Source organism: Numenius arquata, chromosome 8, assembly GCF_964106895.1.
Source record: "Numenius arquata chromosome 8, bNumArq3.hap1.1, whole genome shotgun sequence".
NCBI lineage: Eukaryota > Metazoa > Chordata > Aves > Charadriiformes > Scolopacidae > Numenius > Numenius arquata.
In genome coordinates, this window is record NC_133583.1 from 58,703,775 (window position 1) to 58,720,566 (window position 16,792).

The window sequence follows — 16,792 nt, forward strand, 5'->3', positions numbered from 1 at the left end:
TTTACAAAAATGGCTCGTAACTCTGAGTTCTCTAATTTTTAGAGCCTCTTTGTCTAACTGTTACTCTATATTCTAAATAGAAATGAGGGACACAGCATAAAGATCTTACTGACAAGACATGAGTTAAGAAAAGCACTGGTAAGTATTGCTCTGCTGAAGAACACGGTACATGAAATAGTGGCAGCTCTGCAATAGGTCAATGATAATGATGCTCCTGAGGTTATGCAAGACAGACAGCCACCCAATAAATGTCAAAGCCTTGCAGAAATTCCCTGAGAAAGCCTGAAAAGCCTCCAGCAGCCAGTCTGCTGGACAAAAATCTCTAAAGAGGTTGTTTTCTTTCTGCAGGCAATCTTCAGGTTTTTCCCTGAAGCCACTGCCTAGTTCGAAATCCCTTTGTGATTTGGAGTACTGTTCTTACTTATACTGGCACAGCTGAAACAACAAAACCTTTCCTGACAGTTACACATAAATAGGTGTAACAAACAATGAAATCATCAATTAACAGAGGAGACAGTGATCATTGCTGGAAGGTTTTAAGACAGTGATAAGCATCCATAATAGGAATCTAAATTGGTGGGATGTGAAATGGATGATAAGTAAATAACATGTATAAATCAAGTCTAATTTTGACCAAGATCAATGGTTTCCTTTCTTGTTCTGGTGCCCATTGTGGAATTCAAGCACCTGAATTGCAAGTTATTGCAGAATCCTGTATGTCTACTGGCTTCACACACCAGTCCAAACTGTTCCAGCAACACTGCTCTGGAACATCCCAAGGTGAAGCAATCCATACAACTGACAATGAAAGCTCCTGTCTTACAAGATGTCCTCTTCCAGTGGTCATTTAGACCAATAGCCAACCTATTAATCACAGCAAACCAAAGCTTGTTGGGTCCCTGCTTTCCAAAGCACTTGAGAAGACAAAAGACATCATGTTCCAGCTGACACCTGCAAGTAATTACACATGGTGATAGCGGTGTGTGAAAGAATAATTTGAGAATCAATGCTAAGAAGTGCATTTCTTTTTTTTTTTTTTTAATAGACTGAACTATTTTCTGATCTCTAAGTGCCTTAGGGTCTCAGAAATCAAAGGCAAATTAGTCAAGATAAAGAAAATCAGTTGTCAGGTGTTCGTGTGGAAAAGTGATAAATCTCCAGTGATTTTCACCAGTTCTGGGAGCTGATTCCCTTACCCAGATGATACTATATTTTATAAGGCTATTTTATTGGGCTAGTGGCAGAAAGCAAATGCTCGACAGAGAACAGAATCTGGAGGCCCGCTCTTCCCAGAGTGTCTTCTCTACCTACCAACAGATCTTTCAGTCTCTCTCTGATGGTTTTGGATATCAGGACACATACGATGCCTAGCAAAGACAGGCATGCAGTTTTAGGAGAAGCTAAAATGTGGTGGCTGACTCTGCTGAAAACCTTCTGAAGAAAAGAGGAGAGAAGATGAGAAGATGGCTCCTCCTCTGAAGAGTACCAGATGGCTCCAGCCAGGTAGGAGAACTCTGAGTTACCTTCGTGTTTGGTGAATTTTTATTACATTGGCACTATTTGAATGCTACTGAATGCTGTTTAGAAGGGGAATGATGGAAATAGAATTTCAATTTAAGCAGTATTTATTATTATAACTCAAAATGCATGTGATGTTTTCAGTGCTTTTTCTTAAGTCTTCTTAGATAAAATCCATTATCAGAAATTGTTTTTACTCTACATGTGCATTGAAACAGTAAGTATCTAGAAATCTTAAGCAGAAAATAATGTTGCAAAGAGCAGTAGAGAGATATGACAATATGTTTTGCCTTGTTTTCTAGATTTCTATTTCTGGAAGATAACCTACCCCCATCTATGGAAAGAAAAGAGGAAGACCAGTTTATGTTCACAGATTGAGAAATGTCACCTTCACGTCACACCACCACATCCTGGATCTATCAGTTATGTTAAAGATATAGAAGTTCCTCAGATTACATCCTTCCCAGCAAATCATTTCAGTTCATGTTTCATTTTAAGCTTCTGAGTCGATCAGTGGAACAATTTCCTGCTTGAAGTTGATTACCAGCATCTCTGCAAGCCCAGAAGGCAGGTCATCTGCCACAGGATCGATCTCGGTCTACTTCCCTGAGACTATCTAGCTGTGCAGGCTTTGCCATCACTGACAATTTCAGTGTCCCCAAACTTTTGGCATTTATCAATTTATAATGCTGCTCAGTGTGTTTTTTTCTTTGGCTTGTTATTGAATTATCAGTGTCTCTTGTATGGACAAGTTGTAGTAGTTACGGTGCAGATACATAGATTGAAATACCACCAATGACATTCTTTAGTTATATACCACCTATGAATGAAATGCATACATTTCATAGAGGTTTGTACTGAAATTCCCCTAAAGAACAGCGCTCTTGAGGAAACCACCAGGACCACCTGGAGGCACATTTACCTTGCAGTTGGTGGAGTGTGTGAGGGAAGGCCAGACCCTGAGCTGTAAACCCCAGCTAGCTACAGACAGCTAAGAGGCTGCCTTAAGTACATAATTAGGAGATAGATACACCCCCAAAAAAGTGCCATCTCTTTATGCATCACAAGAAGCATCGCCAGCTCTAATGGATAGAGCTAGTTACTTTGTAGAACTTGACTCAATCACCTGAACTGAGATTTTACAGAGGATGCCTAGTATAGACAGAAAATGTTATAACCAGCTAGAATGGCATCTTCCCTGGAGCATCCTTCTCTGGGGAAAAAAAGCCTCGTCCTCACCAGCTGTACATGCCGGTGCTGCTCCCACAGATGAAAAGGGCTGCCGATCCACAGCAAGGGTGGCTGGAAAACACATGGAGCAGTAGAGGAGACCTGAGCATGAAAATATTTTGTATCAGATCTGGTTACATCCATCTGTAAAATTAGCAACAACACAGACACTTGGTAGTTACGTTTCATGAGCTAATAAATACGTTTAAGGGCAGAAGGGATTGTGCCCAGTCTTTACTTTGACCTCCTGCACAGAATCAGTCTGTGCTATTTGGTTTTATAAAATTTAGCTCCCAGCTTTCATCAGGGGCAAGTAGGTCACTAGGGTAGGCTGAACTGTGCTTTGTCCTAACTTTGGTGGAAGACACCCAAGAACACACTAGAGCTGAAGGAAATGGGATGAGGTCCCTGCTTTCCCTTCCTTCTGCATTACACTGAGCTGTAATTGGAGGCACCCTGTGGTGGTACTGTAGAGTCTTGAAATGGTTTGCACTTGCTCATGGTTTTGACAGTTGTTGAACTTTTCGGAGGGGTGAGAGAGGAACAGGTTTGTAGGATGCAAAGAGCAAGTATGCACGTCTGGGAACTGCTGTGGTGGGTGTGTACGGCCACAGAGGCAGGAAGCTGTGTGAGCAGCCAGACAAGTGACTGTCAGCATTTCCTATGGGAATCAGTTGCTGAGGCGGGACTGCTTAAGAAAAAGAGTTTTGGTGTGAAGTTTCAGCCTATATATCTGCAATTCGATCCGATCCAGGACTGTCTTATTCACACTGTGAATAAAACAGACTTCCAAGTAGAAGATGCCCAGAGGCAGGATCACTGCTTCGCCTTTACCAAAGAGCAGAGGCACAGAGCTCCGAGGAATCAGCTATTTTGTGCCAGGAGGCAGGCAAGGGGTGACAGATCTACTGGTCGGGGGCTGCCTTTTGCTGTTTCATGTAGCTCCATCAGCACATAAACTCAGTCTCTGTTTTTTAAAATACTATATTATTAGAGATATATAAATGTGTGATATCTGCACACCTGGCCTGGGTCTGGAGAGCCCATGAAACATGTTAGGCTTGTTAGTACTTGATTATTCCTTTGCACAGGTGTACGTTCCCACTCCCAAACACTTATGAAACGTCTCTGCTGATGTGTATAGACTCACAGCATTGAAGGCTAGGGAAAGCCTCTTGATATATTACAACTCATCAGGTGCCATTGCCCCCACCTTAAATGCATTAACTTAGTTTTGGTTACAACAGGTCTTCTGGTCTTGCTTTGAAAATATCCAAAAAAAAAAAGACAGTATCCATCTTGTGCCTTGAAAGTCAGCCTTCAGCCACTCTTGCTATTAAAAAACCAAAACACCACCTAAACTCTTGCTTGAGTTTGTTTGACTTCAGCTTGCAGATACCCATTTTTTGCTAAAAGATTAAAAATGTCATCAGTATCCAGCAGATACTTCCAAACAGATCTCATAGATACTTAAATACTTACACATTATACTCATGTCACGTCTCAGTCTCTTTTCCAGTAAGCTAGGCAGATTGAGTGCTTTTAAGTCTTTCACCATTAAGCACTTTTTTTCAGCCCTGAAATCCTCTCGGTGGCTCTTTTCTGCACCCTCTCCAGTTTTCCAACAGTCTTTTAAAAGTGCGAGCACCAGAAACTGCATAATCTTATATTGTCTGTATTAAAACCAATTGTGTTTGAATGGGCTCAGCTCATCAAGCAACTGAGATCACTTGGAGTGTCATTCTCATCATTGTCTGTCACTCCACCAATGCTCCTGTCATCCTCAAATTTATCAGCTGTGAATTTACAGTGTTTACATCCAAATCATTGAAGAAAACATTGACTAGCATCTGACCTGATGCTGATCCTGGTAAAACTCTCCCATTTGATAACGCTTCCTGATTCATAGCTACTTTTTAACAGGCTGTTAGCCAATTCCTAATCTAATTAGTGCATGCTCTGTTGCTATTTCTAATGTTTTTTGATCAGAATATCACACAGTGTTAATTCTAATCTCCATAAAAAAATGAATATCACATCTCTTCATTGACCTTTATCATTCAGTCTTTACCTTCATCATATTATTTGATGCGCCTCATCAAAGAAAGAAATTGGGTTTGTCTGATAAGGCTTATTTCTCCTAAAACTGTATTTACCATCATTAATTATATTTCCATTCTTCATCGTTTCAATCCCATGGCAGCTTTTCCAATATACGGTAACAGCTGATGATGTGTTAGAGGCTGGCCTTTCGGGTCAGTGTGTGTGTTACCAACCCAACCAAAACAATTCAATTCTTAAACCCCCTCCTTGAAAACCGATACGTTTCATTGTAGTGGCTTGCTGCTTATTTACATTTATATATCATCAGGTGATTAAAAATGACTACTTGCCATGCTGCTTTGAGGGTAAACTGTGAAAAAACCTACAGCAGTTTGTATGTTCGCTCCTAGTCCTGGCCACTGTTTTCCAAGCGTTTCCCAGTGACCGCTGGTATGGAAATCATTACAATCTTAGACTTCCAGAGAGAGCTACACGATTCCTGAAGCATGCCTTAGAAGAACACCATGAAAGGGACGATGATGAAATATCAGCTATCATGTAACTATCTATAAATGTTAGATTTCTACAAAGTGATTCCACTGAATTGTAATTAAGGGTTTGAAAGTCGAATGATTTTAAGTGCTAGTTTTAATTACCGCTTGGTGAACTTTAGTGTGTTAGGATTGTCACAACTTTCCTTTAGAATTAGTGTCAAGCCAGGCAATACAGTGGGAAATTATTAACTCATACTTTGGTTCAGCAATTATCTGCATTACAAGGTTTATGCAATTAGCTGTTTAAGATGTCATTATATTTTGCCATCTGGTACACAGGAGTTTATGCATATGAACAGGCACGTGTTGAAGTGATTTTCACTATATGACTCTTGATCTCAACCCAAATCATCACTATAATGAGTGGAAGACACAGTGTACAGTACATTAGTGGCAGGTGCATACTATCAACTTCATTTTAATAGAAGACTTTCATGTTTCCATTTTTAAAGTATTCTGCACAAGTGCTGAAAAATTAATTGCTCGTTTGCAATTTAGCAAAAACTGAGGACATGTTATTGCTAAATGCTAAGGAACATCAGTTTTCAGAAAAGCGGCCACTAATTTAAGTTCTTTCCATCTGTAACTTCAGGCCAATTTCTGCTCCAGACAATAAGAAACTCTCACTGAAGTTCAGCTTAAAACGTTCTCTCGTTTCATGGTGAACATGCTGAATTACCTTTGATAGTCTCACAGCACTGAAAGCCTCTTGAAGCTATTGCAGAGGAAGCTGTAAGGATGCCTTGAAACCCACTTGTGGTATGGTCCATGTGCAACAACCTACAGCATCCCAGGTCTGTGCCAGTGCGTGCAGAACTGTCACCTGCGTCCTTGGTCTTACCTCAGTCTGCCTGACGTCACTTTTGCCTGTTGGCTCACATCTGACACGCAGATTTTAAATCTGGGGAAAAAAGGTATTGCTGTCGACAACCTACCACAAGGAAATCCTAGCTTCCAGGCGGTACAAAATGTAAATATCAATGATGACAGCACTGCGTACTTAGATAATACCTGGTATTTCTGACGCATACTGCGTCTGGTGCTCTAAAAATATTTGCAATCTTTAATTAATTAAATTGCATGCAGCTATTAACCTCATTTGACACAAGGAAACCGGTCTCTGGAACTGTAAGAGACCTCCTCAGTCGCAGGAAGGCTGTGCAGAGACTGAGAGCGAGCCATCGGTGGGGACTATCTATACTCACTGAACTGAAGTGCTGACTGCTAAAACTGGGCTGCAACTGCAGTGCTGTCATTTAGTTGTAAAAGTAGGTGCAATGGTTTGGGGCAGGACAAGGGTTTGGCATCAGGAGTGGACAGGATAGCTCCTGCCACCTCCAACCTGGACTAAGTGCTAAACACGGGACTGCTCGCAAGACAACGCAAATCGTGCCCGTCTGCTGGCAAATCACTTTTCTTATAAATATTTTTTATTTTGGTTTCTGGTGTTACACTCGGGATACTCCCTGGGCCTTGGGTGGTTGTCTCAGAGAGGGAAAGGCGCTGGTCCTAAGCATGTCTCCAGCCACAACCCTGGTGCGAAGCAGGGGACAGTGCTGAGCCTCCATGTGCAGCTGCTGTAACTTCATTATTGAATTACATTAACAGGCCGCCCTCTAGTGTCCTATTTTATTACATGGGTAAAAAAAAAAAAAACAACACATGCTGGGCGGCTAAAAAATCATATTTTCACTTAGCAAACACCAGCAAACAAGTCACCCACAGAAGCAGCCATGAAACTAAACGTTTGGCGCTTGTTGGGAAGTCCTCTGTCAGGTTAGAACCCCTCAAATTTGGTATAAAAGGAGATTTCTACTGAGGTTCAGGAAAACAATCCCAGAAGGCCCAAGGAAAATATCACTCGAATCTGTGCACGCACATGCTGAGGTGCAGAATTTGCCTGCTCTCTAACATCAATATTAGCATTTCCGTGGTAGTATATACATATATCTATACCTCTAATGTGAAGTGTTTCATCCTCTTGTATGTACTTCAACGTCATTTGAGGAAACACCAGGAGATGTCCTTCACAGCAACACTCCCACCGCATGCAGGGATCATTTTCCTCAGGCTAAAACCAAAAAGGTGATAGACGTAAGGTAACGGGCAGTGATTATTCAGGAGTTTGCAACATTTCAGAGCTAAAACCAGAAAATACCAACACTGAACAACTGGAAAAACACTTTTTTGCTCTGAAACTCTTACTGGCATTAGCGGTCATGCTAAATACACTCAGGAGAGCTGCCCTTACTGTGCCAGTTTAGAAGGGGGAAGCAGGATGAAGCACACTCACCTCTAAGACCGTCGGCAGGTCAGGCCAAGCCAACAGCTGGTGTAAATTTGTGTGTGAAGGCAGCGCAAGTCCATCCATTTACATCAGCCGGAGACCTGTCCGTGCGTATTAATGTTCCCCAGTGCTGGAGCCACCTGCCTATCTTCCATTCTACGGAATGCATTTTTGTCTCCTGGGGGAGGTCTGCTTGGTGGCATGAAAAAGCATCCTTTCCTTTAGGTAAAGAGAGAGAAGAACCTCAGTGCCAATTGCAGTGTGGTGGAACCCCTCTGGATCCTCACAGACCCGCTGCAGGTTGGGGTCTGCCCTCAGGGCAGCCTCTGAGGGCTGACGCTGATGGTGCCGCTGGAGGAGCTGGGTTGTGGGAAACCTGCTCTTGGGTTTCCCTAGGGAGCGCGGTGTCTGCCTCCTCCCTCCTCTCCAAAAATCCCTCTGGGATTGTGGAGGTAACTGGGAATTCAGGGGAAGGAGCAGGGGACACCTGACCTTCCCCTTCCCTCACACCACGGGCTGGTCAGAGAAGGCCTGGCTCTGCTAACGTCGGGTCCACACACCGTGGCTGAGGGAAGAGACAATCTCAGCGAGGGCGAAGCCGCCCAGAGGCTTCAATCTGGATTATTTTTCCCGCTTTGGCTGGGTTTGGAAGCAAAGGGCGGCCTCCTCTCCGGCGGCCGCCGCCACAGAGGCGAAAGCCAAGGCGGTGCAGGGGGCTCCCCTCAGCCGCGCGCCTCAGGCGCTGCCCGCCGCACCCGCCGGCAGGGGGCGCTGCGCCGCCCGCCCTGCCGCCGCGCGGGGGGGGGGAGGTGGGCGAGAGGGGCGTGGCGGTGGGCGGGGCTATGGAGGGGCGGGGCGGTTGGGCGTGGCCCGTGGCAGGGGCGCGGTGCAGGTGCAGGGCCGGAGCCATCCATAGGCATCCCGGCAATGCACAGCACATACATACGTACGTGCAGTGTGCAGACACACACGTGCGGCGTGTGTGCGCACGCATGCAGACGTGCACACGCATCCACACGCCAGCTGCCAGGCGCGGGAGGGGGGTAGAGCAGAGTCGGGCGGGGGGCGAGGAGCCCACCGAGGCGCCGCTCTGAAAAAAAAAAACCCCAGCTGCAAAATTGTTCGGTTTTATCGCTCGAACGCCCCGATCCGAATTTTGCAACCCTGCAGGAACGCAACAGGAATTATTTATTATTGTTCCTTCTGATTAATTTAATTAAAAGTCTTGTTGGTGTAGCTATTTCCCCTCCCCACCCCCCCCACCCCCCATATTAAAGGAAATGAAGTCAACATCATTAAAAGGAGTGGAATAGGCGTATGCCAAAGTATTTGTAAGAGCACGTTAAAAATATTCTAATATGAATTCCAGCTGTCTCGCAGGCCGCTGGTAACTTTTCCTCAGAAATCCAGCGCCGCCGCAGCCCCGCTGCCGCCGTCCGTGGGCCAAAAGTGAATTTGTCGCAGCAAGGGGAAGCAACCTTCGTTGTTTCCTACAATCACACTTTTTAAATCAAGTTAGCTAGTAATTTATAAAGGCCTTTGGCATCGCCTTTGGAGCAAGTCTCGTGACGTTTGTAATTAAAAGCAAATTGCACCGACCTCGTCTGCTCCGGAGAACAGCAAAAACCCCGGGGAGCCCAGTCCGGTGCTGTGTTGGGATCTGCCCGGGGATTGGGGGGTGATGGGGTACCTGGGTCCCGGGGGATGTACTTTGGGATATGTGTGTCCAGATACAGCCATGTGCTGGGGTACCGGTGTGTATATGTAGTGGTGTACTGGGGTGTCTGAGTACTGGGATACCTGTGTCAAGGGGTACCTGGGTTCTAGGGTATCTGTGTAGTGGAGTACCTGTGTAGTGGGGTACCTGAGTAGTGGGGTACCTGGCCAGGGTGCCTCAGTACCAGGGTACCTGCGTACCCAGGGTACCTGAGTACTGGGGTGTCTCAGTACTGGAGTACCTGTGGTCTGGGGTACCTGTGTGCTGGGGTACTTGTGTTCTGGGGCACATGAGTACTGGGGTTTTTGTGTTCTGGGGCACATAAGTACTGGGGTTTCTGTGTACCAAGGATACCTGAGTACTGGGGTACCTGTGTGCTGGGGTACTTGTGTTCTGGGGTACCTGAGTACTGGTGTTTCTGTGTTCTGGGGTACATGAGTAGTGGGGTTTCTGTGTACCAAGGATACCCGAGTACTGGGGTACCTGTGTGCCGAGGTACCTGTTTTCTGGGGTACTTGAGTACTGTGGTACCTGTGAACCTGGGGTACTTGTGAGCCAGGGTACTTGAGTACTGGGATACCTGCCCCCCACTGCCTTGGCTTCCGCAAAAACTTCCAAGCTGCCATAAACCATCCGAAGGATCGAGGGGAAGAACAAGTGTCCTGGCAGGAGCTTCAGAGGCCTTCTGTCCTGCAAGGTGGGACAGTGTCTCACTGCTGCCTCCTTCACACTCCCATGGCCAGAGGGCACTGAATGCACCGGTGCTGGCCCTCACACGTGGGGATAGGCTCCATCCCCTATAGTGTCCCATACCCGTGTCTCAAACGCTTTGGGAAGAGCAGCGCTGCTGCAGAGAGGGAAAAGCAGCTTCACCAGAGTCTTCATCAGGTGGGGGGAGGCAGTCAGCCATGGCCACTCTCCCCTTCCACTCAGGTGTCCAGTGTCCTCCTCTGCTCTGCTCGCTTGCCTGTTTTCCAAACCATGGGCAAAAGGCAGGATTTTCCATGGAGATTCAGTGTTTCCTCCTCGTTGCACGTGCAGGAGGCTGCCCGCAGGCTGCCTTGGCCAAGCAGGGCAGAAGTCACTGGCACCAAAGTTTGGAGCTCAGCAACACTGATAATCTGGAGATATTTCTTGAATTTAATGAGCCGGGGGTGGAAATCAAAGTTTGTTCCTGCAGTGCAACTGCAGAAAACAGTTTCAGCCTCCCGCCCGGTGTGCTGTGTTAGTTTTGGGAGGCTTATCCCAGATTTTATTAGCCATGAAAGCACCTATCAGCGGCGTGCGCCTGTCCTGTATGCAGCGTGGGGTCTCAGGAGTGCCCCCCCCCCCTTGCTCAGAAGCGCGGGTCTCAATGACTTGCAAATGCATCTGGTGGGCTGAAGGGATTCAGGCATTCCTGAAACTTCTCCTCCTGAAGCCGTGCCCTGACCCTGGGTGCAGCCAAGGGGACCCGGCAGAGCCCATGCCGGGACAAAATCCCCATGGATTGTGCCAACCCCTGAATTACAGCAATTCCACCAGGACTTTTGATAGTGCTATTCTTTTTTTCCCTACTGTTAAAGGATGCAATGGGAAATAACAGGCAAACGCACTGCAGGGCCTAATGGGGCTGGTGGGGAGAAGCTGAGCTGTGGCCCCTCGCCCACATCCCCAAATTCGCTGAGCCCGGCGGACCCCCTGGCTTTCCCAAATTCCCCCCTGGGCAGCGGGAGCAGCCTTGAGACACTAGAATCCTTCAGTAACTGCACCTGTGTGGCACAAAACACTTCTACTGGGAAAGCTGGGAGAGCTGGAGGCTGCTGCCCCAGTGTGTGTGTCCCACTGCTGCAGGAGAGGATGCCCCCCGCTCCAGCACCGCGCTCCGGAGCACGTAAACCCCCCCATATATATAATAACCACACACATAGATATAATATATGTGGATAGCACATATAGATGTGGATTCTATATGGATATGTACCGGCGGTGCTGGCAGCAGGACCGGGCTGGGCGGGAGGGCTCGGCGGGTGTGTGTGTGTCCCCCCCCGCACCTCCCTCCACGCCGGGGAGCGGCGGGGGCGGGCGGCGGGGGCGCGGCGGCGGCGGGGTGCCCCCTCCTTCCCTCCTTCCTTCATCCCTCCATCATCCCTCCATCCATCCCTCCCTCCCTCCCTCTCTCCGCGCCGCCCCGCTCCGCCGTGCCCGCCGCCCCCGCTACTTTTGCAGAGACTTTATTTCGCGGCGGGGGTCGGGGGGCGCCGGTTCTCCCCTGGATTTCTTTCCCCCACCCCGCTCTTTTATTTTCTCATTTATATTTTTATTAATTTTTTTTTTTTTTTTTTTTTTTTTTTTGGGGGGGGGGTGGGGGGGTAGGGTGGCTCCGAGCTGGCCAAAAAACTCCCCGCTCTCCGCACGTGCGTGATTTAGAGTGACATAATTGCGAGCCGGGGCTGGAGCGGCGATAAATCAGCCGCGTCGCCGGCGCGGTGCTGCCGTGACTCGCCCCAGCGCCGGACGGAGACTGCGGCAAAAGAGTTGGGGTGGGGGGGGGGGGGACGGGGGACGGGAACGACACGGGGACGAGGAGGGGGGCGAAAAAAAAAAAAAAAAAAGAAAAAAAAAAAAAAAGGCGGGGGGGTTTGGAATATCCGCAGACCGCGGAGCGAGTGGCGGGGGTTGCGCGGGCGCGGAGCGGCTGGAGCGGCGGCGGTCGCGACCTGCGCGGGCTGTGCTTCTCCTATTTTATTTTTATTATTATTATTCCTTTCTTGGTTTGGGTTTGTTTTGGTGGTTTTTTTTTTTTCCCCCTTTTTCTTTCCTTTACCTTAGATGAAAATGGCTCCCAGTGACTTGGCGAACGTTTGAGAAGGCAGAGATGGCAGGGTGCGAGATTGATTTATTTATTTTATATCCCCCCTAAAAAAAAAAAAAAAGCAAAAAAAAAAAAAAAAAAGCGGCAAACCACAAAAGCCAGACCAAAAATCAAACAGCAAACTTTAAAGGCTTTTTCTCTCCCCCTCTCCTCCTTTTTCCCCCCCCCCCGTTTTCTATTCCCCCCCACTCTGGCGATGCGGTGCCAAGGCTGTGCCGGAGGGGGGGCACGGAGGAAGGGGAGCTGCGACGCCCATCACCGCCGCCCACGCCGGGCAGCCTCTGCTCGGCGAGCGGGCAGAAATCGGGTAAAAGCGGACAGAAATCGGGTAAAAGCGGACAGAAATCGGGTAAAAGAGGACAGAAATCAGGCAAAAGCGGGCAGAAACCGCCGGGCTGCGAACTCCCTTGGCGAGTAAAAATGGTGCCGCGGAGCGGGCGGATGCTGCGGCGGACACTGCGCTCCCGCGTAGGGATTATTCACGTTTTTATTTTTATTTTTTTTTTATTGTCATGCCACAGATCTACAACTGTACGTGCAAATAAAAGCGAGAGCTCACGGATACCGCTTTCCTTACCAGCGAGGACTGAGTAGTTAATCCAATAAGTATATGTATTGTTTGGGGCTCTGTGTGTGTGCGGGTGGGGGGGGGAGGGAGGCAGTTAATCATGTATCGCAATGTATGGATAATATATATGAATATTAAAGTGACTTGGGGAAAGAGTCTCGGCGAGGGGGCTCCTTCTGGGGGAGAGGGCAAAGAAGAAAGTGGAAACAATCTTTTAAAATATTTTCCATTCATAAAAATGGCAGAGGGCTTATACACCAGTCTATTTCTGCGTCTGGCTGAACAGCTAATACGTTATTGCCAGCTTCAAAAGATAATTGTAGTGTCGGTAGAGACCTAATAATACAGTAGCACATGTAATTTTAAACAACACCTCATTGTTTGTTGGGATGTAACTTTCCCAAAGTTTATTTGTAGCATTAAGAGATTTTTAAGTGCAGAGCAAATTGCAAACGAGCAGCTGCGGGGCGATGCAGGTTTTGTGTGGCTACAAGAGTTTCTATATTTAGTGACAATCTGAATCTGAAGAGGATAAAAAAAAAAAAAAAAAAAAAAAAAAAAGAATATCTGTAAGGAAATGTTTATTTCCTCCTGGAGGAGGGGGAAGCTGGGCTGGGGGATCTCCGGACTCAGCTTTTCAGTTTTCTGAGGGAGGAATAATATAGTCTGTGTGTCTCCCCGCACGAGTTCTGAGACCGTACGTACACCTGCTCCATAGGCTCAGCAATAACCTTTTCATCCAAGAAGTTAAGGAAGGGGTTGGGCACACGTAGGTGGGACACCGTCGTGATTTATGTGTTTTGCCAGGAATCCAAATAAAAACGTAGCTGAGCGTGTCCCTTTGTAAGGGCCACCTATGTATCGTGCCTGGCTGTTCCGGAGGTTACCCTATGGAAATCATCCCAGCCCGGTATAGAAGTTAACACAACAGTCAGGTGAGCAGAGGATGGTCTCACCTTCTCCCTGCTGCTAAGAGAGGAGAGCAGTGATTGTGACAGGCAGCCCACACGGATTACACTTCTTCTTTTTTTTTTTTTTCTTCTTTTTTTTAAAGAAAAACTTCTGAAAAACAAAACCAAACCCCAAACAAAGCAGCCTCTTCAGAGAGATCCAGTACCAGCACAGGGTGCCCATCCCAGGGATCTATATTGCCAGGGCTTACACTGCGGCAGGTCAGAGAATTACAGTAATAAAGCCTTCAAAATAAAAAAAAAAAAAACCAAACAAAAAAACTTTCAGGTGCTGAGACTAACACATTTCTCTCACTGTTCCGAAGGAGCCATAGGCACTGGGAAAGGCAGAGCAAGCAAAATGGAGCAGGGACGCGTCCCTCTCATTTTTTATGACATCTTTTAGGCAGGAGCGTTGGCAGATTTGAGTTCTTACAACCAACCTTTGCACGTGAGATACACACAACTTTTATGACTTACCCCTTGCACCTTATGAAGTGGTCTATAAAATTAGAAAAGGTGAAGTGAAAAGTTACTAATCACAGTTGAGGAGTATTACTTTTAATTCCCAAAAATTTCATTTAGTTCAGAGTTTGTATGATAAAAGTGCATTTTCTAAAACAGCTATATTAGACAGTCCCTGCCCTTTCTATCAAGAATATAGACCTTTACCAATTTTACAGAATACCTCATTTAAGGCTGAAAAGCATTTTATTTTTTTTAATAGCAGAAAAGAGAGGGAGTTAGCAGAACTTGTGATTCAAAACTTTACTGCTCCGTATCCGCGAGCAAAGCGATCAGACCTCATGCGTGCTCTGGCTCAGCAGGGCTTAAAACTATTTTGAAAAAATAGTTGGGGGAGAGATTTGCAGATGAATTATGTGCGACACGTATAATGCCAGAAAAGCAGTAATAAACCCGCACCTGTTACTGTGCCCTCCTCACCGGTCCCTAACCCAGGTACAAAGCTGTCCCAGCTTTTGTCTGAAAAGGCCGCTCAGATATTTTTATTTTTATTTTTATTTTTATTTTTATTTTTATTTTTATTTTTCTTCCCAGAACTTTTGCATAGATGAGAAATGGGGGGGGGGGGGGGGAAACTTAGTACTTAAACAGATTGCTGTTTGGATTATTTATTTATTTATTTATTGGGGGAAATAACACACGTCTCATTTTGAAAGTTATAGACCACAGAGAAAAGCATGCAGCAAAGGGCAGCAGGGAATGCATGTTAATTAGGGCTAAAACACCACGGCTGGCTGTGAGCAGCGTAGGTGATGTTGTCAGCATTTTTGCACTATATTCCTGTTTGCTCTTAGACATAACTTTCCTTCGTAACACACCTCACTTGGTGTCACCTGAATCTTACAAAGTCCAGCTAGCAATTCTTAAGCTTTATTTTTCACACCGCGCGTTGAATCGCAGCGTTTATGTTACGAGTGAACCCGGAATGTAAAACGTTCTCATACGAAAAACGGCGACAAAAGACATACTTCCCTTTTGAGAAATACATTGCATAAATATGACAATGCATAGATACATAATATACTGAAATAAATTGTGTGTGTGTCTGCATATATAGATCATTTGCCACCCCGTGATCATAACACCCTTGCGCAAACTTTATTCAAGCAAAACTTTTTATGAAGGGGTGCAAGATCAGGTCCAAAGTGTTTATGCCAAACTGCCTGATAAAGCTTTGGCGTTAGGACGTGGGCAATATCAGGACCGGGCACTGTAATCGCTCAGTTATCACCGGAGAATGATTCCGTACCGTTGTGAGAGGTGTCCGTCAGCTTCCAGCAGCGATAACACCGCGGGACTGCAGACAAATAAAATATATCTGAGGGGTGAATGTCCGTACTTGCCTCCTTTCCCAGTTGCGAACGGGGGGGTTTATCCGGCTGGATGGAGGCATGAATGTGGTGGGCAGGGACTTGGAGGTGCCCGCTGGCACCGGGTGAAGCCGCAGGGCTGGCCCAGCGGGCACTGCTCAAACCCATCAGTAAATCACAGCCAGCTTAATCAACAGCCTTCACTTTCGCAGGGAACTTTCACTTTGCGGTATTTCGCTTTTTTTTTTCAAATAAATCCTGCTTGCGAAGCGGTATTTGTGTTAAAATAGTATTCCCATTTATTTTGCTCCCCGTTAGCCGGTAATGCAGCAAAACAAAAAGGGAAACGCTGCTTATCCCGCCTCTCTCCGTTCTGTTTGCTTCCTTTCCGGAGCCTGTACACTTTTGCTGGGAAGTTATTTCCTCCGCAATGCATCTCGCAATAGACTCGGGACCCCGTGGAAATGCATTACAAGTCCGTAGGCATTTCCACGGTACGCCCGGCTCCGGAGCCAGCACCCCACGTACGGCCATGCCAGGCAGCAGCGCCTCCGGTAACTCACGGTTAAAGTCAGAGATTTCACAGAGAAAGGGCTAGGATCGACCAATTTTTAGTGCAGTTATTCCCACAACTACTTTAATTCCCATCTCCTTCCCCCTCCCCCCCATGTACGTGGCTTTGGCAATGCACCTATGGCCCAGACCCCAAATTCTGGTCCTTATCTCTCTGATGGGGACTGCAGCACTTCTTCATCCTGCCCTGCTCTCCTGCTGGGAATCACGGAGACGGGCAGAAAGCGCTGCTTGCAAAAACACTATTATTCACACGTATCCAGTGGTGCAAGGTGAGAATTTCCATCAAACTTATTAGTCTGCTGATTCGAGCTGCTCCCTGAACTTTGGAGCCTGGAGATCGAAGCTTCTGCCCACCTGCCCTCCCGTTTAAGGGTGACACAGCGTTTGCACGACCGTGGCGTTTATTTGTATTGCATCAGGGTTTGGAGCCTTTGGAGCGAGGAGGAAAACCCCGTTATGCTCATTTCCCTATGTACATGTGGAACAATAAATCAATCTCTTTCCTTGGAGAGCGTCTTACAGGCTACTCTCATTTTTAGTATCTTTAGCTGATATAAATTTGACAAAGGTTGGCAGGACCAGGTTAGGCACGGCACTGACCTACGGTTTCTCCACCACATTTCAGCTGGCATTCATAGCTAATTCCATAGTGGGCGGTGG